Genomic DNA, 26,876 nt, shown 5'->3' on the forward strand with positions numbered 1-26,876 from the left:
AACTACGGACACGTGGACAAGCACAGGCGGGCAGGGCCACTACATCTCCCTGACGGCACATTGGGTGAATTTAGTGGAGGCTGGGACAGAGTCAGAGCCTGGGACCGCTCACGTCCTACCCACCCCCAGAATTGCGGGCCCCAGCTCGGTGCTGGTATCTGCGGAGGTGTATGCTTCCTCCACTAAAGCACCCTCCTCCTACTCTGTCTCGCAATCAAGATGTGTTAGCAGCAGCATGTCGCCAGCAGTCGGTGTCGCGCGGTGTGGCAGCACAGCGGTGGGCAAGCGTCAGCAGGCCGTGCTGAAACTACTCAGCTTAGGCGATAAGAGGCACACGGCCCACGAACTGCTGCAGGGTCTGACAGAGCAGACCGACCGCTGGCTTGCGCCGCTGAGCCTCCAACCGGGCATGGTCGTGTGTGACAACGGGCGTAACCTGGTGGCGGCTCTGCAGCTTGGCAGCCTCACGCACGTGCCATGCCTGGCCCACGTCTTTAATTTGGTGGTTCAGCGCTTTCTGAAAAGCTACCCACGCTTGTCAGACCTGCTCGTAAAGGCGCGCCGGCTCTGCGCACATTTCCGCAAGTCCCACACGGACGCTGCCACCCTGCGCACCCTGCAACATCACTTTAAGCTGCCAGTGCACCGACTGCTGTGCGACGTGCCCACACGGTGGAACTCTACGCTCCACATGTTGGCCAGGCTCTATGAACAACGTAGAGCTATAGTCGAATACCAACTCCAACATGGGCGGCGCAGTGGGAGTCAGCCTCCTCAATTCCTTTCAGAAGAGTGGGCCTGGTTGGCAGACATCTGCCATGTCCTTGGTAATTTTGAGGAGTCTACCCAGGTGGTGAGCGGCGATGCTACAATCATTAGCGTCACCATTCCTCTGCTATGCATCTTGAGAAATTCCCTGCAAACCATAAAGGCAGCTGCTTTGTGCTCGGAAACGGGGGCGGGGGAAGACAGTATGCCGCTGGATAGTCAGGGCACCCTCCTGTCTATTTCTCAGCGCGTACAGGAGGAGGAGGAGGAGCATGAGGAGGATGAGGAGGAGGGGGAAGAGACAGCTTGGGCCGCTGCTGACGGTACACCGGCTGATTGCCTGTCATCCTTTCAGCGTGTATGGCCTGAGGAGGAGGAGGAGGAGGAGGAGGAGGATCCTGAAAGTGATCTTCCTAGTGAAGACAGCCATGTGTTGCGTACAGGTACCCTGGCACACATGGCTGACTTCATGTTAGGATGCCTTTCTCGTGACCCTCGCGTTGCACGCATTCTGGCCACTACGGATTACTGGGTGTACACACTGCTCGATCCACGGTATAAGGAGAACCTGCCCACTCTGATTCCCGAAGAGGAAAGGGGTTCGAGAGTGTTGCTATACCACAGGACCCTTGCGGACAAGCTGATGGTAAAATTCCCAGCCGACAGCGCTAGTGGCAGAAGGCGCAGTACCGAGGGCAAGGTAGCAGGGGATGTGCGTAGATCGAGCAGCATGTACATCCCAGGCAGTGCAACAGTCTTTAATGGCCTGGCCAGCTTTATGGCTCCCCACCAAGACTGTGTCACCGCTCCCCAGTCACGGCTGAGTCGGCGGGAGCACTGTAAAAGGATGGTGAGGGAGTACGTAGCGGATCGCACGACCATCCTTGGTGACGCCTCTGCCCCCTACAACTACTGGGTGTCGAAGCTGGACATGTGGCCTGAACTAGCGCTGTATGCCCTGGAGGTGCTTGCTTGTCCTGCGGCTAGCGTCTTGTCGGAGAGGGTGTTTAGTGCGGCTGGGGGAATCATCACAGATAAGCGTAGCCGCTTGTCAACCGACAGTGCCGACAGGCTAACACTCATCAAGATGAACAAAGGCTGGATTTCCCCAGACTTCTGTTCTCCACCAGCGGACAGCAGCGATACGTAAGCAATACGTAGGCTGCACCCGCGGATGGAAGCTACGTTCTCTCTCACCATCCAAAACGGGGACATTTCTGCTTCATCAATCTGTGTCTAATATTCCTCCTCCTCCTCCTCCTGCTCCTCCTCCTGAAACCTCACGTAATCACGCTGAACGGGCAATTTTTCTTAGGGCCACAAGGCTCACTCAAATAATTTTTCAGAACAATTTTTATAAGTTTCAATGCGCTTAAAAGCATTGGAACTTTAACTTGAACCAATTTTTCGTTACACTGGGCTGCCTCCAGGCCTAGTTACCACTTAAGCCACATTAACCAAAGCGATTAATGGGTTTCACCTGCCCTCTTGGCTGGCCATGGCCAATTTTTGGGATGTACATTAGTACTGTTGATACAGCAATTTTTGTGGGCCCTCGCCTACAGTGTAATCAAATTAATTTTTAGCCCACCTGCATTACAGCTGACGTTACCTCAGCTGTGTTGGGCAATGCAATGGGATATTTTTATGTACCGCCGGTGGCTTCCAGGGAGCCACCCATGCTGTAGGTGAACACTGAGTTTTTAATACATCTGTACACTTCTAAAGAACCCGTCTGACTGGGGCATGCAGTGTGGGCCGAAGCCCACCTGTATTACGCACGACATTACTACCTCAGCTGTGTTGGGCAATGCAATGGGATATTTCTATGTACCGCCGGTGGCTTCCTGGCACCCACCCAGGCAGTGGGTCCACAGGGAGTTTAACCTACATGTGTCCACTTGTAAAGAACCCCAGTCTGACTGGGGCATGCAGTGTGGGCCGAAGCCCACCTGCATTAAGCACGACATTACTACCTCAGTTGTGTTGGGCAATGCAATGGGATATTTTTGTGTACCGCCGGTGGGTTCCAGGGAGCCACCCATGCTGTAGGTGCACACTGAGTTTTTAATACATCTGTACACTTCTAAAGAACCCGTCTGACTGGGGCATGCAGTGTGGGCCGAAGCCCACCTGTATTACGCACGACATTACTACCTCAGCTGTGTTGGGCAATGCAATGGGATATTTCTATGTACCGCCGGTGGCTTCCTGGCACCCACCCAGGCAGTGGGTCCACAGGGAGTTTAACCTACATGTGTCCACTTGTAAAGAACCCCAGTCTGACTGGGGCATGCAGTGTGGGCCGAAGCCCACCTGCATTAACCCTTTCCAGTCCACTGTGTGACCTGTGAAGACATTAGGGTTTAAGGCTGTACAGCTCCGTTGTTGGTAGACGTCCGTCGGGGTTCTCTTACTGTATATTGCCAGCCTCTCTGCTGTCGGAGCCTATCCTACGTGTCAGCTCATGCAGTACTGGCTTTAGCCAGCATATAGCGCCGTTGTATAACAGCAGAAAAAGAGTAAGCCCCCTAGGAAAACCATATACAAATTGGATTGGAAAGGGTTAAGCACAACATTACTACCTCAGCTGTGTTGGGCAATGCAATGGGATATTTCTATGTACCGCCGGTGGCTTCCTGGCACCCACCCATGCTGTAGGTGCACACGGACTTTTTACTACATCTGTACACTTATAAAGAACCCCAGTCAGACTGGGGCATGCAGTGTGGGCCGAAGCCCACCTGCATTAAGCACGACATTACTACCTCAGCTGTGTTGGGCAATGCAATGGGATATTTCTGTGTACCGCCGGTGGGTTCCAGGGAGCCACCCATGCTGTGGGTCGACAGGGACTTCACAATAGGGAGTTGTACCTGCCTGTGTCTATGAATTAAAAAGCCCGGTCTGACTGGGGCATGCAGACACCTTGACAGAATGAATAGTGTGTGGCACATAGGTTCCCCATTGCTATGCCCACGTGTGCAGCTCCTGATGGCGGTGGCACAGGATTCTATTTCTCATTGCTTCTGTACAGCATTGTGGGCTATCGCTCCGCCACTTTTAAAGAGGGTCACTGCCTAGCCGTGCCAACCTCTGCAGTGTGTGCCTGCGGTCCCTCGTCATGGCAGACGCAATTCTAAATAGACATGAGCGTGGTGTGGCATGAGGGCAGCTGAAGGCTGCCCAGGGACACTTTGGTGTGCGCTGTGGGGGGGGGGGAGGGGGGGCGGTTGGGCAGCATGTAACCCAGGAGAAGTGTCAGTGGAGTGTCATGCAGGCAGTGATTGTGCTTTGTTGGAGGTAGTGTGGTGCTTAGCAAAGGTATGCCATGCTAATGAGGGCTTTTCAGAAGTAAAAGTTGTTGGGAGGGGGGGGGCCCACTCTTGCCGCTATTGTGGCTTAATAGTGGGACCTGTGAACTTGAGATGCAGCCCAACACGTAGCCCCTCGCCTGCCCTATCCGTCACTGTGTCATTCCCATCACTTTCCTGAATTGCCCAGATTTTCACACATGAAAACTTTAGCGAGCATCGGCGAAATACAAAAATGTTCTGGTCGCCCATTGACTTCAATGGGGTTCGTTGTTCGAAACGAACCCTCGAGCATCACGGGAAGTTCGTTCCGCATAACGAACACCCGAACATTTTGGTGTTCGCTCATCTCTAATTATAATGTAATACTATGCTATAAAATCATACTGCAGGAGCGATCAAACCATCACACATTTATGTTCGCTTTAGGACTAAAACAATGTTAAAATCAGTTTTAAAAAGTTCTAATAATTATATAAAAAAAATAAAAGGTAAAAGAAGTAAAAATAAACTTTTTTATCACATTTATAATAAAAAAAATAAAAACATTTCTGGAATCCCTGAGTCCATAAAAGTCCAATCAATCAAAGTAACACATTATTTACCCTGCACGGTGAACGTCATCAGAAAAAAAAAATGCCAGAATCACACTTTTTTGGTCACCCCATCTCCAAGAAAACATGTAATAAAAAGCGATCAAAAGGTCTTCAAAATAAAGTACTTCCAAATAGTACCAATAGAAACTACATGATGTCCTTCAAAAAATGAGCCCCTGCACAACTATGTCAACAGAAAAATAAAAATGTTACGGTGGTCAGAAGATGGCGGCAGAAAATAAAATATCTTTGCACAAAAATACAATTAATTTTTAAAACTAGTACAGCAAAAAAAAACTATATAAATTTGGTATCATAGTTATCATACTAACCAGTAGAATAACGTTATCATGTCATTCTTGCTGCAGTGTGCACACTGTAGAAACAATGCCCCTCTCCCTAAGATGGCGGAATTGGGCTTTTTTTTTCCATTTTAGTACATTATGTGGTACATTACATAATACCTTTGCAAAATACAACTTGTCCTACAAAAAAACAAGCTCTCAGACAGCTATGTTAATGCATAAATTAATGATTTTTTAAGTGAGGGGAGGAAAAAAAATGAAAAAAGGGGTATGTGCTTAAGGGGTTAATGTAGATAAGGCACTCTTTGACCATTTGAGTAGCCACTTTTCAAATTCGGGTACAGTAATTTCAGAAGCTGGTTTTCCCAACAATAAAATGTTTTGGCCTGGTAGTACTTCTAGTTGTAATGTTGAATAAGACAATAGGTTCAGATGACATCTACCCCAGAGCTCTTAAAGAACTCCAATCTGTGTTTCTGATGATTAGAGAATGGCCAATGTTGTACACATCCATAAAAAGGGTAGTAAAGAAGGAGTTGAGAACTAAAGGCCAGGTAACTTGACATCTGTAGTAGATAGGCTAATGGAGGTTCTCCTGAAAAAGAGGATATTTGACCACTTAAAAACCAGCCACCTGTTGGACCCTCAACAGCATGGCTTTACTGAGGGTAGATCATGTCCCAGGATGTCCAGGGATGATTTAGTGAGTCCTGCACTGAGCAGGGGGTTGGACCCGACGACCCTGGAGGTCCCTTCCAACTCTACTATTCGATGATTTTATGTCAAGCTAATCTGATTTATTTCTTTGGCTATGTCACAAAAGTGGTGGATGAAGGTGTATCTTTTTGATATACTGACAAGTGAAGAGCTAATAAATAAGATTGAAAATTGGACTTAATCTTCAAATAGTCTGGTGGATTCGAAATTACTTAATAGATAAATATAAAAGTGTTGTTATTTTATTCTGAACAGGGATAAGTTACCAGTGGTGTGCCACAAGAATCTGGGTTCAATTATTTTTTAATATGTTCCAAAGAAAAGGTTTAACAGATAAGGTTTGTGTTTGCTGATGACACAAAAATGTTCAAAAGGGTGATACTCCTGGTGGTGTCTTAACCATGGAGAAAGATTTAGCCTTATTGAATAAATGGTCAAAACAAGTAAAATTGCAGCTGAATATTTCCAAATGTAAAATAATACACTTGAAGAGAAGAAATCCTTAGACTGAGTATCATATCAGGGCCTCTGTGTTGTCCAGGACTTCAGAAGAGAAGGATATATAGGGGTTCTGATTTCTGACAGCCTCAAAATGAATCTCCAGTGTGGTCAGGTAGAAAATAAATCAAGTAGGATGCTTGGCTGCATAGCTAGAGGTATAACTAGTAGAAAGAGATTATGATCCCTCTGTATAGAGCTCTGGAGAGATCACATCTGGAATATTGTGTTTAGTTCTGGAGACCTCATCTACAGAAAGACATTGATAAAGCAGAACGAGTCTAAAGACAGCTACAAAAATGGTGGAGGGCCTCAAGAACAAAATTTATCAGGAAAGACTTAAAGATTAGAGATGAGCGAGCACCAAAATGCTCAGGTGCTCGGTACTCGAGTCAAACTTTTTGTAATGCTCGAAAGCTCGTTTCGAGTAACAAACCCTATTGAAGTCAATGGGGGACTCGAGCATTTTTGTATGGGACTGATGCTCCGCATAGGTGATGACTTGTGAAACATCAGAAAACATCAGAAAGTCATGGAAACACCACAGAAACGGATAGGGAAGGGCAGGGGCAGCATGCATGGCTGTATCTGAGGCTCCCAGGTCCCACTATTAAGCCAAAATGGGGCAAGAGCCTGGAGGTCACCCCCTAACAATTTACTTGGGACAAACCCTCATTAGCAAGGCACACGTGATGGCACATCTTAGCTAAGCACCACACTACCTGCAACCAATGGCAATCATTGCCTGACACCGCTGCCTCTTTTCCTGGGTTACATGCTGGCATTGCTGTCCAACCCTCCGCACGACCCTGTGTCCACAGCGCACACAAAATTTTCCCTGCGCAGCGTTCAGCTGCCTCATGCCACACGCTCGCTTCATTGCCACACCACCCTCATGTCTATTTATAAGTGTGTACTGGATGAGGAGAAACCGGAGGCACACACTGCAGAGGGTTGGCAGGGCTAGGCAGTGACCCTCTTGAAAATGTGGGCAATAGCCCACAATGCTGTTGAGAATTGATGATAAATTGACGTCCGATCATCATTCCAATCCCGTGCCACCTCCGTCACCAAATTGTCAGGAGCCGCAAACATGGGCATAGAGGGGACTCATGTGCCAGCACTTCTACACATCTCCACACTGCAGCAATACTCTGTGTGGGAAGCACGTGAGCAGGCCCAGGGTCAGGCTCGGTCACAGCCTCCCCCTTGTGTGACTCAAGGTGCTGTGAGTTACATAGCATTGGGAAATCCATGTGTCCCCACACAATTCATTCTGTGTAGGTGTCAGATAGCTCAACACCGCAATGGGAAGTCCTTGAGTTTCTTGAGCTCACCTATGCTGTTGGTACACAAAGATGGTATTATACAGGGAGAAATCAGAGTGCCCAAACCTTGCAGAGTTTCACCCTGCCAAGGACCTCGGCCTCGGCCCACATTTCTGCCCTAGTCAGTCAGTGTATTTGTGCCAGACAGGTAAAACACCGTGATGGGAAGTCATTGTGCACCCACAGCATAGATGAGCTCCTGGAACCCAGGGACAAAATTTAGCAGGAAGAAAAGAGAGTGCCCAAACATGGCAGAGTTTCACCCCGCCCAGGACCTCGGCCCACATTTCTGCCCTATTCATTGTTTGTATGTGTCAGATAGCTGAACAATGCAATGGGAAAGCCTTTGTGCACCCACAGCATAGGCAAGCCCATGAAACTCAAAGACAGTATTAAACATGAAGAAAAGAGAGTGCCCAAACATGGCAGAGTTTCACCCTGCCCAGGACCTCGGACCACACTTCTGCCATAGTCATTCAGTGTATTTGTGCCAGATAGGTAAAACACTGCAATGGGAAAGCCGTCTGCACCCTAGCCAAGTCAGTCAGTGTATTTCTACCAGACAGGTAAAACAACGCAATGGGATGTCTAAGTGCACCCACAGCATAGGCGAGCCCAGGAAACTCAAAGACGGTATTACACATAAAGAAATCAGAGTGCCCAAACAAGGCAGTTTCACCTTGCCAAGGACCTCGGCCCCGGCTCACACACTCAGTAATCGTGGGCATGAAGCGGACTCGGATGCTAGTACAGCTGTGAACGTCTCATTAATGCAGTAACGCTCCTTTTGTTTGGCCCAAACCACTGTCTCAGATAACTGTGGTAACACGAGAGAAAATACATGTTGCCCACCGCTGATCCCCAGACCCCAAGAAGGAGGAGAAGGTGGCATAATAAGGCCGAAAATCCCATGACCGAAGTAGGACTCGCAATACTCTGTGTGGGAAGTACGTGAGCAGGCCCTGGGTCAGTCTCGGTCGCAGCCTCCACCTTGTATGACCCAAGGTACCGTGAGTTAAATAGCTATGGGAAATCCATGTGTCCCCACACACTTCATTCTGTGTTTGTGTCAGGCAGCTGAACACCGCAATGGGAAACCTTTGTGCACCCACAGTATAGGCGGACCCCAGTAACATTTCTGTAGCAAGAGTATAGGCGAACCCCTCAAACCTTTCAGTAGCAAGTGTATAGGCAGACCCCAGTAACATTTCTGTAGCAAGAGTATAGGTGAACCCTTCAAACCTTTCAGTACCAAGTGTATAGGCGGACTCCAGCAACATTTATGTAGCAATAGTATAGGCAGACCCTTGTAACCTTTCTGTAGCAAGAGTATAGGCGGATCCCAATAACATTTATGTAGCAAGAGTATAGGCAGACCCCTGAAACATTTCTGTAGCAAGAGTATAGGCGAACCCCTGTAACATTTCTGTAGCAAGAGTATAGAGCCAGGAGGCAGCCCTGTCAAAAAAATTGGTTTCTGTTAAAGTATAAATACTTTTGAAACTTTGAAAAATTGTAAAAAAAACTTTTAAAAAGAGCCTTTTGGACCACAGAAAAATTGGCAGATCAGCGTGATGACATGCTGTTTTAGGAGGAGGAGCAGGAGGAGTAATAATATCCGAGAGTGATTGACAAAGCAAATTCCCCCCTTTTTTTGTGGTGATAGAGGATGCATTTTTCTCCTGTTGCAGCGAAAAGAATCATTAGGTTATGCTGCTTTCCGCCGGGGAAGAAGAGAAGTCTGGGGAAATCCAGCCTTTGTTCATCTTTATGAGTGTAAGCATGTCGACACTGGCAGTTGACAGGCAGATACGCTTATTCGTGATGATTTCCCCAGCTGCACTAAACACCCTCTCTGACAAGACGCTAGAGGCAGGGCAGGCCAGCACCTCCAGGGCATATAGCGCAAGTTCGTGCCACATGTCCAGCTTTGACACCCAATAGTTGTATGGGGCAGAGGCATCACGGAGGACAGTGATACGATTGGCTACGTACTCCCTCACCATCTTTTTACAGTGCTCCCTCCGACTCAGCCTTAACTGGGAAATGGTGACACAGTCTTGCTGGGGAGCCATAAAGCTGGCACAGGCCTTGGAGAGTGTTCCCCTGCCTGCGCTGGACATGCTGCCTGATCCCCGCGCCTCCCTGCTTCTTGGCCCTAGGAACTGCATCTTTTGCCACTAGCGCTGTCAGATGGGAACTTTAGCATCACTTTTTCCACCAGGGCCCTGTGGTATTGCATCACTCTCGTACCCCTTTCCTCTTCGGGAATGAGAGTGGAAAGGTTCTTCTACTCCTCTTCAGCCCATACACGCTGAACAGATGGGAGGCAAGCAGCATGGGTACCCTCTGCAGTGTGGCCAGCTGTCTCTACCCCCTCCTCCTCCTCCTCTTCCTCCCCCACACCCTGTGTTATGCACTGCAGACTGAGAACACTATAGTTGAAATAACCTGCACAGCCCGAGATACTTTAAAAAAAAATTTGGTGCACTACTGCTACAAGCCAGCCTCAACTATAATGCACACAATGAGTAGTAGCCCTAAGAAGGACCATTAGGGTTCTTGAAGTCATGATCCTACGCTAACACTATCCCCTGATAAGCAGCAGCACTTTCTCTAACCTCTGCCAGCATGCGTCTGAGGCGAGCCGCGGGCGGGACCAGTTTAAGTACTCAGGGGTCACCTGATCGGACCAGTCACTTACTGATGTTGGCGGGCAGAAGGCTGGCATGTCACAGCAGGAAGTGGTAATGCTTCCACTGCATGTATATTGGCTAAAAAATGGCGCTAAACATGCAGGGAAGAAAATCCAATTGACTCAAGTACCGCATGGTGTTCGTCTCGAGTAACGAGCATCTCGAGTACCCTAATACTCGAATGAGCATCAAGCTCGGACAAGTGTGCTCGCTCATCTCTATTAAAGATCTTAATTTGTATAGCCTGGAGGAAAGAAGGGAGACGAGGGACATGATTGAAGCTTTTAAATATGTTAAAGGTATAAATAGGATTCAGGAGGAAAGTATTGTATTAGGAAGCTAAAGTCTGAGATTAGTTAGGGGGAAAATCAGAAACAATGTAGTAGATGTTTGGAACAAATTTCCAGCAGATGTAGTTGGAAAATCAACTATAAAGGAATTGAAGCATGTCTGGGATAAGCATATATCTATCCTAAGGGAGAAATAGAAAGGAAATAATATGAGGGCAGAATAGGTAGACTTTTTATGCCTTCAATTTTCTGTTTCTTTGTTCTATGTATCTATGAAATATTCTCCCCTAGAATCATTACTTCTAGAGAAAACCTTCTCAATGCAGCTTCTGATAGAAATAAGATCTCTGTGTACCTCTGTATGCCAGATGAAACTGAACACATTCATAGGTACAGAAGAGTCTAACAGACTTCTATAGAGGCCATATTACGGTACTGAACAATCTGGAGGTTGTTCAAAGCCGTAATATGGTAGTGAGCATGAACTCTAAAAGAGATTCATATTTGCAGACAGCTTTGTTAGCATGAGAAGTGTGACTGAGTCCTATAAATTTTATAATGACATTTAACCACAAGCTCCACAATTGTCACATATTTGATTCTCTAAGTCAATGATTGCTCCACATTAGACATCTCGGTCTTCAGTCATAGCTTCTTAAATTAACATAAGGGCCATCAGTGATGTGTAAGCTGCAGCTGCTCCTACAAATGCCATCTTTAAATTATTCTCAGTTCTCCTTTCAAGTGGGATTTGAAGTATGAAGACAATTGCAATCCTCTATCTCAGATTGATTAAAGATGTTCATACTTGAGATTCCACAGTGCAATCTTTTTTATATATCATATGTTCTATAGTGTTTTTTTTCAAAGTTTTCATGTTTAAGATTAACGACATGCAATTCATCATCATGCTTTTATATGCTTCTAAATGAAATTAAATACTAAACCCTTCACCATAATATCCCTAAGAATAATAGAATGTTGCAATAGATTCTTAAAACTAAAGAATGAAAACTCTAACTTTTAGTGAGCATTGCATGACTTTGCTATTATCTTTTGTGATTTTTCACATTTACATGGAAAATAAATTTAAATTGAAAATGATATTCAACATTTTTTAAAATAAAAGATTTAATTTTTAGCTATAATTAAGATTTCATTGAAGATGTGCCAAACATCTATACATTAGTAAACTATTTCATTCACATGCATGCAGGAATATATATGGTGTTCTAAATAGTAAAAAAGGGGCTACTTAAAATCAGGCTAAGGGCCTATTTACACGAGCGTATATCGGCTGGCACTTTCTTGGCCAGCCGATATATGCTTCCATCTAAGCAGCCCCCCCCCCTTCCCTCCCCCTCACCGTCTCTCTGCCTCTCTCCTCCCCTCTAAGCGGTTTGCAATGGGAGTGGGCAGAACAGGGGCGGAGCTAAGCTCCAGTCCCCTCCCTGTCCCTAGTCCATAACCAGCAATGGGAGTGGGCGGGGCAGGCTCCACCCTGTCCCGCCCCTCCCATTGCAAATGCCGGACTGGAGGAGAGAGGCAGAGAGTCCGTGAGGGGGGGAGGAGGAGGGAATATGCTTAGATGGAAGGATATATTGGCTGGCCATAAAAACGCCGGCCTATATACGCTAGTGTAAATAAGCCCTAACAACTATACTCATGGAGATAAGGCTGCCACTGACCATTTGAATAGCTTCTTTGTTCAGTAAAACCATTCATAATTCAAACCATACTTATAATATTGGTCTAGAAAAGCATAGTCATACATGGCATATTTTTTGCAGAAATTTCTGCATCAATCTCACTGATCTGAATGGGGCTTGCAGAAATCTATGATCTTGCTACCAAAACAACCTAATTTAGATGAATTGAACTAAGTTTCAGTTGCAGAAATTTCTGCAACAAATCTGTCTAGTCACATGTGAATATACCTTATTTCTAAAGGTGCTTTTAGACTACACAATTATTGTTCAGATTCCCATAATCCAATGTAAATGCATGCACCGACAGAATGATGAATGACGGGTCATTCACTTCTCGTTCATTATTCAGTTTCTGCATGCAGAAAACCGAACAACGTTGTTCCATGTAAACAAGCAGTTGTTCACTTATACACTTATAATCAGCTGCGTACTTACTGTCAATGGAGGTGGGCTGGAACAAACTCCAGCCCACTCTCCCTCCATTCAGTTAGCGATGTTTGTTTCTGTGTTAAAGCACAGGAACAATTATCGCTGGGACCGCCTGTTGGGCATCTGTTGCCCGACCAATAATCCCATGTTAAAGCACACCGAGAGGCAATAGAGATACTGATCTCAAAGTTTTAACATCTCTCACCTTGATGTAATTAAAATTGTAAACCTAAGGCTGGATTCACATGAGCGTATATCAGCTGCATTTTCACGCTCGACCGATATACGCTGCTCCTGTGATGCATTGGTTTACAATGCATCAGTTCACATGGGCATATTTCCAATGTGTAAAAGCACCCAGCCGGGCAAGTGCATTTCAATCGGGCACTTTTATGGGAGCCTATGACAGCTGCCAGAAAAGGGAGGTGGGAGGGAGTTTAGCAGCATGACTGCTAAACTCACACCCCCTTCCCTGCTCCTCTCTGTCCTTTGCCAGCTGTTTGAAATGGGAGGGGGCGAGATGGGGGCCGAGCTAGTTGATAAGCTCCCGTCCCGGAGAGGTGGCGGAAGCTTAGCACACTAACTCCCGCCCTGTCTTGCCCCCTCGCCTTGTCGAGAGACGGCAATGGGGAGGGAAGGGGGAGATAGTTTAGCAGAGCTAAACTGTCTCCCCCTACCCAATGGCATTGTGGGCTCGGAGTATATGCACCGGGCTATGACCGTCTGAAAGGGCGCACAAATCTAACGCATTTTTTCATTGCCAGTGGGTGAACATAAAAACACTGACACCTTTGTGAAAAAGCCCTAATGGGCAATTTTGCTAAAGGAGTGGAAATCTGATTAATAGGTACTCAAAGGGTCAACTATTTTGGTAGTTTAAAGCTCAAGCAAAAATAGTTACATACCAGATGTTAATTATGGATTTCTCAAGTGCGTTCTTTCTGCATTAGTATCAGATGTGTGAAAAAAAACACATGGCTACAGCATGATCCTGTAGTGGACTGCAGTTAAAGAGGGGATGGTTAATACAAGTAGGTGTGGCTAAATTTGAGTGCATGTCATAAAATAGCAGTGAGTTGGATGCAATAGGATAATGACTGAATTAAGTGAAGCCATCATTTCTTTCCTCCAACATAATGCCACCAATGATATTCACTTCACAGTGGCAGTGATTGTGACACAGGAGAACCATTCACAGATAATTTACCAACCATATAATGGAAATGCTGACCAACGCTGTTTTTGAACATGTAATCCTTAGGTGATTGGGTGATGAATATCAGAAATTAGGGAAAGTTGGGTTTATTGACATTTGACAGCCATGTAGTTTTAATGAATAAGTGATAAAGTGTGCAGTGTGTATGTGTTTCCACTTTTTTATGTACCATAGTGTCATTGGGTTTAATGCTCAAGGTTTTGTTGGCTGTAAAGGCCCATTTAGACACAACGATTATCACTCAAAAGATGTCTTTTGAGTGATTATTGAGTGATAATTGTTGTGTCATTTATAGCGCAAGATGATCGCTCAAACGTTGAGCGATCACCTTGCGCTCCAAACAGAGGATGCAGAAGACAAGCGGGGCCGCTTGTCTTGTGCATCCAGCTCTTCCCTGCACAGAGTGCCCGGCTTTTATACAGCTCAGCGCTCCGTGCAGGGGATGCAGAAGACAATTGGGGTGTCCCCGTTTGTCTTCTGCATGCAGCTGTTCCCCGCTCAGAGCACCTGGCTGTTATGCAGCCGAGCGCTCCGAGCGGGGTATGGAGAACAGAGCTGAACAGCTGCCTTCTTCATACCCCGCCTGTCATCACGGAGCAGGATACAGCTGAAACAATAGTATCAGCTGTATCCCGCTGTGAATCCCTGATAACTGATCGGTTCACTGATCTTTCAGCATGTTGAAAGACAACAATGAGCGATGGCTTAACGAAAACTGCACGATGTCAGTGCAGTAGCACACTACAATTATCACTCAAAAGATGGCTTTTGAACAAATTTTGAGCGATAATCGTTATGTCTAAATAGGCCTTTATTGATTTTTTCCTATAATGCTTAATTAGCAGCTTACATTCATTAATAGATAAGCTTTTTTCATCCATCAGTGGTGTTGTAAATGGTTTGTGATATAGTCTTGACTATACTAAACAGGATTGCATTTACAATTTGTTCTGTTATAGCCATTGTTCATTAACCCCTTAGTGATAGAAGCATAGTGTTTTCACATCCTAGCTCTGTGGGCTTTAACCCCCAGGGCCATAAAAACTCGCCAGTCCTGAGGATTAAGCCCCAAAGAGCCAGGACTGAAACTACTCACCTCCATCCTCTGCTATGTCCTGCAGTGTCCTGGTCCTTCCAGGACCTGACGCTGTCTTCTTCACATGCATGTCAGATATAAGATGTTGGCTGCATGCACAGAAGTCCTAGGAGACCGGGAGATTTAAAATCTCTTTGATCCCAGCTAGCATGAGTAGCTGAGAGCAGGGAGATGTCACCAAGAGCCGCTGTATGCGGTTCCTGGTCACTTGATCACCGACCGTTATCCAATGGAAAACGGCGATCATGTAAAGTATAAAAAAAAAAGTATCATAACCATGAGGGTAGATGAAATTACATATCTAAGACCTCTGGATTTATCCACAGACCTTATCCCGGCTTCTACACACGTGCCCATCGACAAAATAGCGTACGCATGCGCAAAAGCCACGGATTGCTGGGGTAATTTAAAAACTCCCTCCTCCTGGCTACCAAATGTAGCCGAGAGCCTGGAGATTTCAAGGGGAGCCACTGTATGTGGTCCTTAGTCACGTGATCGCTGTTATCTAATGAATAACAGCGATCATGTAAAAGTGGAAAAAAAAGTTAAAGTTTCACCTCCCGTCACATATCTGATCCATGATGGAAGGTTAAATTACTTATCTAAGGCCTCCGGCGATGTCCCCCAATGGCATACTTATCCGCAGACCTTTCCCAAGCTTCGGCACATGCGCCCATTGGCAAACTGAGGGACGCAAGCACAAAAGCTGGGGAGAGCCCAGGAAATGTAAAATCTACTTGCCCTTGGCTACTAATGGTAGCCAAGAGCCTGGAGCTGTGAACGAGGACCGTGATGAGCGGCCCCCGATCACGTGATAATCGTTATTCAATTGATAATGGCGATCGCGTAAAAGTTAAAAAACAGTTAAAGTTTTATGCTACTTTTGGTTTGGGCCCTGTTGTGCAGCCAGACATAAGATTAGGTCCACAATGGGTATGTTTCTGAACAAGGGACAAACAGGGCTGTCCATTTTGTGGTGAAAGTCTTCATTCATATGTGTGCTGTACAAAAAAAACCTGTGTTTAAAATTATATAATTGCCAAAAAAAAGAAAATTGTTAATTTTTCCTTCTGCTTTGCTTAGATTCATTCGAAAACTGTGGGGTCAAAATACGCAGTACACCCCTAGATTAATGCATTAAGGGGTCTAGTGTTCAAAATGGGGTCATTTGTGGGGGTTCTCATTTTGGCCACTCTCTACAAGTGTGCAATGGAGCCTAAAACACCTTCAAGCAAATTTTCTGTACTGAAAGCCCTTTTGTTTTGGGCCCCATTGTGTATACAGATATAAGATTAGGGCCACAATTGGTGTGTTTCTAAAAACACAGGACAAACAAGTGTATCCATTTTGGGTGCAAATTTTCATTTCCATGTGCACTATGGAAAAAAAATGCCTTTAAAATGACATATTTGCAAAAATATGAAATTTTATTTTTTCTCCTGGAAAAAAAACGTGGGGTCAAAATACTCATGACACCCCTCAGTGAATACATTAAGATGTGTATTTTTTAATGGTGTCATTTGTGGGGGTATCTATCATTTTGATACCTATGAGTCTGTGCAATCTTGTCTTGTGTAGGAAAACAAAGTGTTCCTCAAAATGTTGATAATCAATGATAAATGTGTACGTCTCCTAAATGATTAAAACAAGCTAAAGTTTTCCAATGTGCTTCCAGAGTAAAATAAACAGATGGAAATATAGATCTTATCAAAAAACTGTACAGTATGTTTGCACATATGTAAGATATTGCAGTTGAAAATATGAAAAAATGACAATTTTTTCTTTTTCCCAATTTTGTCACTTTTAATAAATATACAAAATTCTATTGGTCTATTTTTACCACCTAAATGAAGTACAAGATGTGGCAAAAAAAAGTCTGAATTATTACTTGGATATACAAAACCTTTACTGAGTTATTCTATGTTAGGGCTTAGTCAGACGGGCGTTTTTTGCCGCGATTTGCGCATGCGCATGCGTCCGGCGATTTTTTAAAACCATTGCTTCGCAATGGTATCGGACACATGAGCGCTTTTTATGCGCTCGTCCGAAAAATTATAGAACAAAAAATCGCAGATCGCATCTATCTGCGATCTGCGATTCCTGTTCGCTTCTGTATATGCGCTCAATGGGGCCAGCGGCAGCAGCGCCGACCCCATTGAGAACATATAGAAGACAAATCATTCTTCTCTGCCACAGCTGTAACAGCTGTGGCAGAGAAGAACGATGTTTGCCCATTGAATTCAATGGAGCGGCAATACAGCCGCTCCATTGAAAGCAATGGGCTGCCGGCGTGCGCGGGGTTAATTGTCGGGAAGGGGTTAAATATATAAACCCTTCCCTGCAATTCATGCTAAAATGTGTTAAAATAAAAAAAAATTGTATACTCACCTTTCCGCTGCAGCCGGAGTCCAGCCGCAGCCGCTGTCAGTTCTCCTGAACTGCTTCTCGGCACTATTCAGCCGGCGGGGCTTTAAAATCCCCGCCTGCTGAATGATCTGCTCTGATTGGTCACAGCCTGACCAATCAGAGGCCGGTTTCACTCACACACCCATTCATGAATTCATGAATGGGTGAGTGACTGCTGCCTCTCAGCGCTGAGCCAATCAGGGGCAGGTCTGACTCACATCCATTCATGAATTCATGAATGGGTGTGAGTGAGGCATGCCTCTGATTGGCTCAGCGCTGAGCCAATCAGGGGGCAGGTCTGACTCACACCCCCTTCACACCCACTGCAGGACGGCTGCCCGGAGCTGCAGGCAGAAGGTGAGAATGCAATTTTTTTTTATTTTAACACATTTTAGGATGGATTGCAGGGAAGGGCTTATATATTTAAGCCCTTACCGACAATTCATCCCGGGCTCGCCCGCAGCGCATTGCTTTCAATGGAGACGGCTGTATTGCCGTCTCCATTGAATGCAATGCGCTGGACAGCTCCGGCCCGTTTCTAATGAAACGCGGCTAGGAGCAGATTTTCGGGCGATTTGCGGGCGACTTGCGCGCACCGGTCACGCGATTTGCGGATGCGCATCCGTCATGCGATCCGTAAATCGCGGCAAAAAACGCCCGTCTGACTAAGGCCTCAAAGTGACACATGTCAGATTTCTAAAATTAGGCCTGGTTATTAAGGCGCAAACAGGCCTGGTCACTAAGGGGTTAAAAAATTAGTTCTTAGCAATGTCTTTACACTTTGTAACCCTGTACAGAATCCATGTTATATATTAATAGCTCTTCATGAGTGTATTCAACAACTTCTAGCTCTCCTTCATCACTTTCTTTTTTTCCCTTTAATTTGAATGGTCACATAGATATATGGCTCCTCATTTGACAGCTTGTAACTGTAAATCTACTACTGGAAACTGTTATTTTACATTATAAAATGACATAATCCTTAGACTTTAATTTCTTTTATGCACCATATATAACAGCTCCAGACGTATCCAAAGACATATCCTACTAAGCTGTCAAGTCCTTTTACCACAAAATCTTAATATTCTTGCTAATGTTCATTATGCAAAGGCACAATAGACAAGCCTACAGATAGTCGAATATACAGGTCAGAAGGCATTCTGCAGTTCAACTTTGCATCTAATATTAATGTTTACTAGAATCAAAAATATTTTACGTTTTTCTCATATAAATGGAAAAAAAAATACGTGACCCTTTACTACACTCTGTTAAAAAGCTCAAGCACCTAGAAGGAGTTGTCATTCATCAGACATGGTAATGATTAGAGTTGTGATTAAATTACCGGTCTTGCTACCTGAGGCCCTAAAAGTGTTTCCACCCTTGGCTTTAAAACGGCTCTCAGAGGCTGTGTAGTGGACCTCTTTTTTTACTTTCATGGAGCTTGTTGACCACTAGACATGCCTCTACTACAGAATCAAACATATTTTGCCCAGTTAGCAGAGTTTGAGAGGGGGCGCATTATTGGAATGCAAGAAGCTGGATGATTGTATCAACAACTTGCCATGCCACCTGGGCCATACTGACCAGACTGTTAGAAGGTGTAGGGGCCTTTGGATGAATGAGGGTATGCGCACAAGGTGACCGGGCTTAGGATGCCCTTCAACAGACCATCATTAGAGAGGATCGTCTAATCATCTGACAAGCATGAGCATATCCAACTGTTTCATTGTCCGCCATTCAGAGACAGGTGAAAATGTCATTGCTGGCCCCTGTGTCTATCTGAACCATTTCCAGGTACTGAGCTGAAAGGCATTTGGTCTCATGGTATCCATTACATGTACTGCCTTTGATACCCACCCACGATCACCTCCGTTTGCAGTGGTGTCATGAACAATGAAAGTAGGCTGCTATGGAGTGGTTGACTTTAGCAACAAATCCAGATTTAGTTTGGGCACTGATGATGGCTTTATGTTTGGAGACCAAGGGGTGAGTGCCTCAATCCTGCCTTTGCTGTGGAGCTGCACGCTACCCCCACTGTTGGTGTGATGGTCTCGGGTCCATTGCTTACAACAGTCGGTCACCTCTAGTAGTGGTGCAAGGGACAATGACAGCTCTGTGCTATTTTTAGGACATCCTGCAGCCACATGTTTTGCCTCTCATGGCAGGACATTCAAGAGGCATTTTCTAGCAGGATGCTACACACAGCAATGCTGCCACAAGAATACCTGTACAACATTGCCACACTTCTATGACCTGCCCAGTTGCCTGACCTATCGCCAATAGAACATGTATGGGACCATTTGGGATGCCAACTTTGACAGCCTATGAATGATTCTGAGGTCCTACCCTCTATCTATACAAAACATGTGAACATCCAGTTTTAATCATATACCTAAAAAAAAGATGTGGTACTGTGTTAGCCAGTAGAGGAAAGTGTGTGTGATTGTTCTCAGTGAGAGAAACCAAGTAATCTTGTAGATATGATACCTTTTAATGGCTAACAAAAATACATGATGTTTAGAGATAAGCGAGCACCAAAATGCTCGAGTGCTCGTTACTTGAGTCGAACTTCCCGCGATGCTCGAGGGTTCATTTCGAGTAACAGACCCCATTAAAGTCAATGGGCGACTCGAGCATTTTTGTATATCGCCGATGCTCGCTAAGGTTTTCATTTGTGAAAATCTGGGAAATTCACGAAAGTGATGGGAACGACACAGAAATGGATAGGGCAGGCAAGGGGCTACATGTTGGGCTGCATCTCAAGTTCCCAGGTCCCACTATTAAGCCACAATAGCGGCAAGAGTGGGCAACCCCCCCCCCGCACTGTTAGCATAAAGATCGTCCTCCTCTGCCACAGCTGTAACAGCTGTGGCAGAGAAGAACGATGTTAGCCCATTGAATTCAATGGAGACGGCAATACAGCCGGCTCCATTGAAAGCAATGGGCTGCCAGCGAGTGCGGGATGAATTTTCGGGAAGCGCTTAAAAATATAAGCCCTTACCTGAAAATCATCCTAAAATGTGTAAAAATAAAAAAAAAATGTATACTCACCTTTCCGCTGAAGCCGGAGTTCAGCCGCGTCTGGCCGGCAGTTGTCCTGAACTGCTCTGAGTAGTATTCAGCAGCCTGCTGAATGAGCTGCCTCTGATTGGTCACAGCCTCACCAATCAGTGGCAGCTCTCACTCACACCCATTCATGAATTCAATTTTAAATCCCCGGCTGCTGAATACTACTCAGAGCAGTTCAGGAGAACTGCCGGCCAGACGCGGCTGAACTCCGGCTTCAGCGGAAAGGTGAGTATACATTTTTTTTTTATTTTTACACATTTTAGGATGATTTTCAGGTAAGGGCTTATATTTTTAAGCGCATTTTAGGATGATTATATTTTTAAGCCCTTCCGGAAAATTCATCCCGCGCTCGCCGGCAGCCCATTGCTTTCAATGGAGCCGGCTGTATTGCCGGCTCCATTGAATTCAATGGGCTAACATCGTTCTTCTCTGCCACAGCTGTTACAGCTATGGCAGAGGAGAACGATCTTTATGTTGACATTTTTTTTTATTTTTAATTTTACACATTTTAGGATGATTTTCAGGTAAGGGCTTATATTTTTAAGCCCTTCCCGAAAATTCATCCTGAGATCGCCGGCAGCCCATTGCTTTCAATGGAGCGGGCTGTATTGCCGGCTCCATTGAATTCAATGGTCAGTGCTCGTTTAATCGAGAAGAGTACCGCGTGGTGCTCGTCTCGAGTAACGAGCATCTCAAGCACCCTAATACTCGAACGAGCATCAAGCTCGAACGAGTATGCTCGCTCATCTCTAATGATGTTACATCAAGCTTTCTGGGATATCTCGCCCCCTTCATCAGGCTGGTGAAAGAATGGCAGATAATTAAATCCAAATAAGGTTATTCTCTTTTAGAGGTCAACTATTGTGTCAGAGCCTGGGCTAGTCAACCTTACACATAGGCAGAGCTGGTCTTATATGTAACAAATTTTAATATTGTAAAAAGTTTATGATCGTGAGCGGTAATTGTTATGTTTTAAAATAATAAAAGAAGCAATACAAATCTACAGCATTTTTTGAACAAATAATTATGCATACTCTAAATCTTGATTGTTAGTTTACTATTATCTGAGAAAAATGCAAAAGGCCCATTTAGACACAATGATATTAGCTGAAAAGCCGTCTTTTGAATGATAATCGTTGTGTCTAACTGCACTGACATCCTACAGTTTTTGTTAACCAGTCACTGATTGCTGAAAGACCACGATCAGCCTTATCAGGAGTTCACAGCAGGATACATACTATTGTTTTAGCTGTATCCCGCTCCCTGAACACAGGCGGAGTATGAAGAACACAGCGATCCAGCTGTGTTCTTCATACTCCACACGGAGCGCACAGCTGTATACCAGCTCATCGTTCCGTGAACAGCTGGGGTATAAAGAACACAGCGGTCCAGCTGTGTACTGCATACCCCGCTCGGAGGGCTCAGCTGTATAACAGCTGGGCACTCTGAGCAGAGAACAGCTGGATGCAGAAGACAAGCGGCCCCGCTTGTTTTTTGCATACCCCGCTCAGAGCGCAAGGTGATCGCTCAACATTTGAGCGATCACCTTGCGTTGTAAAGGCACACAACAATTATCGCTCAAAATACATTTTTTGAGCATAACTGTTGTGTCTAAACCTGGCTAAACTAATATATTTGCTGAATATTTTACAAGAAAATAATAATTTTTAAAGGGGTTCTGACATGAAAAAAAAAATTTGTACTCACCTTGCCTGGCCTGGCCCGATCGCCAGGCATGTCCCCTCCAGCCGGCATCTTCTTCTGTGCCTTTAAAGCAGAGCAGGAGCGGTCAAAAAGACCGCTTCCTGCTCTGGTCCGTCCGTCAGGCACTTCCGAGGTCAACGGACGGACCGCCACAGCAAGCACGTCACAAGCAGTGCTTGCTGTGGGCGGCCCGTCCGTCCTGGCTGAACTCCGGAGTGCTGCGCATGCGCAGTGGAGACGCGGCCCGTCCTGACTCCTGTCAGAGGGCACCTCTCCACTGCGCATGCGCGCGATCCCGGAGCGGCGCGGCTGCTGAAGGAAGAAGACTGCCTGCCGGGAGGCATACTAGCACTTTCTGCTTAGGTTAAGCAGCGCTGCTGATTAGAGCCACCTGATTGGCTCTTCGGCACCACGTGACTGCTCAGCGTGCACCAATCAGGTGGCTCTAGTCAGGCTGCTTAACCTAAGCAGAAAGTGCTAATATGCTGCCGGGAGATGACCCCCCGATGTCAACAACAACAGGAGAACAGGTAAGTATAAGATTTTTATGCTTTAGCAGCCATTAACCCATGGGTTCCCTGGGTCCATTAGGCAGACCAGGGAACAATGGCTGCTAAAGCATAAAAAAATTATTCATGTCAGAACCCCTTTAAGGCGAAACCATTCATAACATGGAAAATCTTGGAATATATTTTCATGTAGACCTTTTCCAGTGAACATTTCATCAAATTTTAACATCTATTGCCATGATAACTAAAAGAGTGAATATTATGAAGGGCCAATATTTGATTTACTCCTACACCAAAAAAGCAAGACGGATTATCATCAAGGTTCAAATATGTTTGCCAGGATTCTTGGTTTTGCAAGATACCCTGAGCCTGTTAGGATTATTTTAAAGAAAAAAATAAAGCTTTTAATACATTTGATTCAGAAAGCTAAATATGAGTAAAAGAATATGAATAGAATACACTTTTTGAATGTACACATATGTGGAGATTAGGCTTGATAGATTAAAATGAACTAATTTCATTTCTCCTGGCTCTTTGCCTTAAATTCTTTATTCTATCTATTGGGTTTGCATAAATTTCATCTTTCAGGCTAGAAGTAATGAGCAGGCAATGACTTATAATGCACAGAGACCAAGTCATGACTGAATTAGAATATACTTTTAATGAGACAGTGTTGAAAAATGAAAAGTGTGAAAAGTGTAACCCACTGACAGACTTGGCAAACCACCCAAAAATGTTTCAAACATTTCTGTACCTACATTAGGAAACTTTCAAATAATCAAATGCAGAATTATGCATCACCAATCCAGTTTTGTTACGGTTTGGAGTATCTGGTTAAATAGGTTCTCGGGGATATATTATTTTTATAATTTTGCCTACTTAGAAATGAAAAAAGGTTTTTTTAATATCCTATGGTGCCCACTGACCTGAGGGCTGCCATATGTAAACATTTCAACTGTGTTCAAATTTTTACATGTTAACTGGGACAGCTGTTGGCATGTATGAATTGCACAATGAGGGAAGGGAATTTAGGGCTCAGTCACACGGGTGCATCCAGGCGCTGATGCGCCCGTGTTACTGCACGAAGAAGACGGCCGCACTGCAGGTGCAGGCAATGCAGGCAATGGAGCCGGTCATGTGTTCTTTCTTCTGGCGGTGCGAAGAGTCGTCCGCAGCTGCAGTGCGGCCGTCTTATCCTGCAGGAACACGGGCCCATCGGCACCCGGATGCGCGTGTGTGACTGAGCCCTTAAACTGCATTGTTTACATTCACTGGTGCTAAGTTTTCTAGGTTCTGTAAAGTGGTGCCTTTCTTCTTTTCTTATTGAAAATTCTTCTTATTCTTCAAGGATGCAAGGACTAAATAAAGCAAAATTATCTACAACAATTATAATTTGTTTGTATTTTTTGAATAACAATATTGAGGAGAGTCTTTGTAGATGTGAATTATATCAATTGATTAAAAGATGCTGCCATACAGAAATCCTAATCATGCCATACACATTGTAGACAAGGTAATATTCAGTTTTCAGTGCACCAAAAATTACCATAATTTTACAGTTTCAGACTATTTTGAGATTATTCTACATTCAAAGTGCATAGCTCTGAAACTGCAGTACCCACATATTGTTTCTTTTTCCAAATCACATTTCAACAAATGCAGAAAATAAGACACCACTCTATCACAACCTGCAAGAACTGTTACATTAAAATTGAGTTTTTGATCTGAGTAGATTTTTGAAAAGTATTTCTATCATTTCTATCACATTTGAAATTGTTACAAGATTAAAAGATCACTTGAAATCCTTCAATACCCAGCATTTCAAACCACTAAATGTCTTCATACAGTGAGAAGTAAATCACAGACAGGTGCTCTAGAAAACTTTTACCAATCTTTAAAGCTTTTTAAAGAAGTCATTCTTTAGAAATGGCGGAAAATACCATGACCTCATCTCAGCATTTACTGGGATATGGCTGGAGACATAAAGAGCAGTTCAAAATAACCTTTGAAAATCAACTTTTGAGACTCACAGTGTGAAATTACAAGTGTAGCAAAACAATGAACTTTTTATTTGATTAATTGCAATCATTTTCTCTTAGCCAAGAAACCACCTAATTTGAAGTAAAACTGAGTTCCGCTTACAGTTTCTCTAAAGACGTTCTTAGGAATGTGATGCTGTAAAAACACTGTTAAAAAATGTCCAGCATGCTTAATTGTCTAGTTCACATGGACAGAATCAGGTTAGATATGTAGACTGAAAAGCAAAAAGAATTATGTAGGGAATGAAAGTCTAAATGTGGGGATAGGTAGGTGACATTGTAGTTTATACTAAATAGTTGTTAGTAAACAATGACAATAGAAGAGAATATTGAACTCATGGAAGTTTCTGTAACTATGTTGAATCTTTCTTACCTATTTAGTGCATGCAGAACAGATTTTGTAATATTAAGTGAATAACAAGGAAAAAAACATGTCTTCGTATAAGCTTGGAAAGACATCTAAAGCTCACCAACAGGCTTAGACAAGACATAAAGCTAATTTGTAAAATTGTAGTTTGATCTTTTGAGACCACTATGTTTTAAGGGTGGCTGAAATAGAACAATCATTTAACATGAAAGGCATTCCTACAATGCAATAGTCATATAGTTTAAAAGTATTAAAGCATAATGCCTTAAGCTGGCCATACAAATAAAACATTTCTGACAGAAGCTTATCTCCTGGCAGAACAAATGCTCATGCATGATGAGATACAACATGCCTGATTCTCATTTTACCCCACATTTCCCTGTAGGGGACATTAATGTGTCTGTATAAAAATGGCAATCCCTCAGGCATAATTGGCCCATTACAATTTTTGATAGCAGTCAAATTTTCCCACAATTCTATATTTCTAGCAATGTTGTGTGGTAGCAAAATTCTACTGCTAGCAAATTGTATATACATAACAATTGTAAATTAAACACTGTGTCAAGTAGATAATATGAACTCCACAGAGCAAAACATTGTTTCTATGAACATGGGGGAATAATCTTCATTCTACACTTGATTTATTGGAGTCCTGCCCCCACAACTTTTTATGGTAGGACTGAGTAGTTTCTTAAATTGATGAAAATGGACAATTTCAACCAAATCGATCTTGTGAGGGGAAATCTAGTAACAAATTATCATTTAAGCCAGTGTTAACATGCTGTCTTTGTCTTAAAAGAAGTCACATGCATTTAAATTTCCATCCAATGGGTGAATGAAAGTTGTTTTGTCAACAAAAAATATTTCTTTAAAAGATAAGCACCTAAGAAATTTTCATTCATTGCACAACCATTGAATATGCATGGACCATTTAAACAACAGTTATTCAAATATCGACTAAAATATTTATGACTGCATCTGGAAAACAATCATTCGCCAGGCAGTTATTAATTTCAACAATTGTTCAATCAACTATTGCAGAGAGGTGATATATATATATATATATATATATATATATATATATATATATATATATATATATATATATATAATTTTTTTCCAGCAGCTAGGGATGATTTTCAGGGGAGGGCTTATATTTCAATGAATGGCTGAGCACTGCCTGAGATTGGCTGAGCGCTCAGCCAATCAGATACAGCCCTTTCAGCAGGTGGGGATTTTAAATCTCTGCCTGCTGAAAGAGATTCAGAGCAGTGAAGGAAGAAGATGCGTCTAGATGTGCCTGAGCCCTGGCAGCTGTGGAGAGGTTGGTATATATTTTTTTTTATTTTTAACACATTCTAGGGATGATTTTCAGGGAAGGGCTTATATTTAAAGCCCTTCTCCGAAAATCCCTGCAGGGCTTGCCGGTAGACCATTGATTTCAATGGGGTTGCAGAAGCGCCGGTCCCATTGAAAGCAATGGGAGAACATCGCGAACCTCTGCCACAGCTGTGACAGCTGTGGCAGGGGAGTTATTCAGCCCCATGCGGAGTCCCCTTGTCAATGAACACTGTGACAGTGTGGCACAGTGTTCAGTGACAAGGGGACTCCCTACGAAGATGAAGAAATTCTCTGCCACAGCTGTGACAGCCATGACAGCTGTGGTAGGGGATTCTTGGCTCCCCACAAGGATGAAGAAATCCTCTGCACCAGCAGTGACAGCTGTGGCAGGGGATTCTTTACTTTCCACAGGGAGTCCCCTTGTCACTGAACACTTATATTTCAAGCCCTTCTCCGAAAATCACTGCAGGGGTTGCAGG

Source organism: Eleutherodactylus coqui, chromosome 5 (assembly GCF_035609145.1).
Source record: "Eleutherodactylus coqui strain aEleCoq1 chromosome 5, aEleCoq1.hap1, whole genome shotgun sequence".
Classification (NCBI taxonomy): domain Eukaryota; kingdom Metazoa; phylum Chordata; class Amphibia; order Anura; family Eleutherodactylidae; genus Eleutherodactylus; species Eleutherodactylus coqui.